At 58.2% G+C, this 3467-nt stretch overlaps 1 long non-coding RNA gene across 1 annotated transcript; it reads right to left on the minus strand.

Moving 5' to 3' along the window:
- Window positions 1–893: 893 nt before the first annotated feature.
- On the minus strand, window positions 894–2096 carry LOC139046316 (uncharacterized). The gene is made up of 2 exons (XR_011506172.1): window positions 1751–2096; window positions 894–1494 (listed from the first exon to the last, which is right to left on the minus strand). It is a non-coding gene; the product is annotated as an uncharacterized lncRNA (long non-coding RNA).
- Between the last annotated feature and the right edge of the window lie 1371 nt (window positions 2097–3467).

Here is a 3467-nt window from a genome sequence, read left to right on the forward strand (position 1 = left end):
TTTCGCATCCTCCCAAACTGAAACTCTGCACCCACTGAAAATAACTCCCCGTTCTCTCCTCCCCCAGCCCCTGGCAACCACTGATCCACTTTCTGTCTCTATGCATTTGGCTATTCTGGACACTTCATATGAGCAGAATCATGCAATATGTGGCCTTTTGCATCTGGCTTCTTCCGCTCAGCATCATTTCCAAGGCTCATCTGTGTCATCATGTGTGTCAGGGCTTCATTCCTTCTTATGGCTGAGTGCTGTTCCACTGTGTGGACGGGCCACATGTTGCTTCTCTGTCAGCTGAAGGCCATGGGCTGGTGCCCTTTTGCTTACTGTGATTGGACATCCACAGGCTGGGGGGCCTGCACCTCTGTCTGAGGCCCTGCCTTCAGTGCTCCGCGTGCACACCCTACGAGTGGAGTGGCATTTGGTAATCCATGTTTACTTTTTAAGAAATGGTTGGCCATTTCTTCCCAGAGGCATTTGTTATAAACTGTGGTCCACCCACACCGTGGGATCCCACTCAGCCACAGGCAGGAACGCGTCACAGACCCCCCTGCAGCGCGGGCCATCTCGAAGGCAGCGAGCTGCGCGCAGGGCTGTGGCTCCAGAAAAGTGAGTCTCCAGAGTGGCAGAGGGTGAGCGGGGGACAGAGTGACCGCCAGGGCATGTGGGGTACATCAGGGGCAATGGAAGTGGCCCATTGGTCAATTGTGGTGAGGATTACATGGGGGAATACATTTCCCAAATCATGAAACTGTCCACTTAACATGTGGGCGTGTCTGAGGATGCTTAGGGCGGTGAACTGCTCTGTATGTGGCCATGACGGTGGACACAGGTCATCACGTGTTTGTCCAAACCCACGGATTGCACGCCACCGAGAAGGACTCTAATGTACGCTATGGACTCTGCATGATGACGAGTCGATGTAGGTTCATGGGTCATAACAAACGCACCCTCTGGGGGGGCTGTCGATAGTGGGGAGGCCTGTGTGGGGGTGCAGGGGGGTCTGTGGGAAACCTCTGTACCTTCCTCTCAATATTGCTGTGAACATAAAACTGCTCTAAAAAATAAAATCTATTAAAAAACTGTGCATGTCTTATTCCAACTATGGAACATAACTTCGGCCTCAGCCAAGTTGATCTCAAGGATGTGTCTGTTCCAGTCCTGTCATGGTGGCTTGGCCAGGAGCCACACTGCACCCACCCGTGTGTCCTCACCCTGTAAATAGTGGGGTGTCATCAGCACACAGGAGCCCCCATGAGCACCAGGCAGCATTACCCAAGGCACATGGGTTCTCTTTCACACTTTTGCACGTCAGATCCAACTGGCTCTTCCAAAAGGAGCACATGGGGGCCGGCCCCATGGTTGAGAGGTTAAGTTCTCGCTCTCCGCTTCGGCAGCCCGGGTTTCGCTGGTTCGGATCCTGGGCGCAGACCTAGCGCCGCTCATCAAGCCATGCTGAGGCGGCGTCCCACACAGCACAGCCAGAAGGACCTGCAACTAGAATATGCAACTATGTACTGGGGGGCTTTGGGGAGAAGAAGAAGAAGAAGAAGAAGAAGAAGAAGAAGAAGAAGATTGGCAACAGATGTTAGCTCAGAGCCAATCTTTAAAAAAAAAAAACAAACAGAGCCCATATTACTTCACAGCCTGACAACACACCAAAAAATCAATTTTCATTTTGGAGTGGCAAAATACGACATACATAAGTGACCCCAGCCCAGAGGGACCTCCCTGTCCTGCCCCAGCCACATGCCTGCTGGCTGCTGCATCCTTGGGGAATGGCAGCGTCCTCTCTGGCTCTGGGGTGGCACCTGGTCGTCCTCCTCGCCCGTGTCCTTCCGCAGCACAGCTCCTGAGGCTGGGGCCCCACTGCCCCTGATCTCCATGGACTTAGCCCAGGAGAGGAGGTGGCTCTCTTCCTTCTGGATGTTGTCCCTTTAAAATGGTGGGGGAGCCGAATGGGTGAGGGTCAAGGTACTCTGGGCCTCTTGAGTCAGACCCAGTGCAACAGCATCATCGTCACCATCACAGATGACATTCCTGAGCCCGTTCTGCCTCGTTAATCCAGTGGAGCCTCCTGGCTGGGATGCAGCAGGGGTGGGGCGTCCCTCCCTGAGTACAGGGGGTTGGGCCCTGGGCAAGACAGCCATCTGTGGCCTGCTTCCTGAACACTTGCCAGCCCAGGCCTCCATGGGGAGGTGTCCATGTTCAGCCCAGAGGCAACAGGCTGGCAGGGCTCTCAGGGCCACGGGGAGGGCCTGGTGCTCATGCAGAGCAGCCTTCCCGCCTCTCCCAGGGCCCCACGGCCTGAGCGAGGCATTTCCGGCCATTGTCCAGAGCAGGGGTAGGCTCAGGAAGCTGCGATTCCCAGGTGGGGCCTGACGGTGCTGGGGTGGGCTCAGGGACTTCCTGGCTGAGAGTCTAGCTGGCGTCACTTGGGCCGGGATGGTGGTCTGTGGCAGCGGCACCCATACCCCAGGCTTGGGGGTGATCCCCACGCCGGGTGCCTGCTCTGAAGCTGTGGACAGAATCACTGCCGGGCCTGGGAGTGGCCTGCCTCACATCCCGTCCCTGCCCGGGAAAGGGTGCAGAGCCACCCCACATGCCACACTCGGGTACAAGTAGGAAAGGCCAAGCTTGAAGTGGCAGGGAGGCTGAGGACATGGCTGCAAAGCACCGGCTCACTAGGGGCCACTCAGATCCTAGAACGGGGGAAGGGGGCAGCAGTGAGCAAGTCCCGGCCGTGTGGAGGGCTCAGGGTGGCCTGGATTTGAATCCCAGCTCTGCCACGTGCCAAGGTGGGGGTGGGGGGTGCCTGGAGGGGGCACTTGGCCTCTCCGAGCCTCAGTCCGCGCCTGGCACAGTCCGGGTCAAGGAGGAGCCGTCAGATTTAGCAAGGGAGGCCTGATCATTATCACTAGAGACAGAGGACCCTGGGACTCAGAGAAGATGGAGGTGTGCCCAGGATCACCCTGGAGCCCTGGACCCCGAACACACAGCCCAGCCCAGACCCCAGTGCTGCCTTTCTCTCCAAGCCGATGGGGGTGTCTTCCTGGTCCTGGTCCCACTGTCCCCAGACTGTGGGCCAGGGCTGGGAGCCGGGCTGCAGACGCTTCCCAGGCACCGAGGAGGGAGTGAGATGTTCTGCAGGGCGGTCCTGAGAACACTCCGGGAGTGCTGGGGACCCCCTGCACCCTCCCGGGGGCTCCAGAGGCCAAGGCCAGCATGTCCCGGCTTGAGACAGGCTCCTGTGGGGTCTGCAGTCTTCAGAGAGGGGATGGCCACAGGCTGCATGATGTCCCGTGAGAGCCTCATGGGGTCTTGGTTCAGCTCTGAGCCTGGCCCAGAGCAGGCCACACACTCCGGCTGCCACATGTGCACTTCCTGTGCCATCACGGGGTCCTGGTGGGATGGGGAATGGCCCCCCCCAGCTTTCCTGGGCTTGGCAGGGGGAATGTGATCAGAAACCA

The sequence above is a fragment of the Equus asinus genome, chromosome 10 (genome assembly GCF_041296235.1).
Source record: "Equus asinus isolate D_3611 breed Donkey chromosome 10, EquAss-T2T_v2, whole genome shotgun sequence".
NCBI lineage: Eukaryota > Metazoa > Chordata > Mammalia > Perissodactyla > Equidae > Equus > Equus asinus.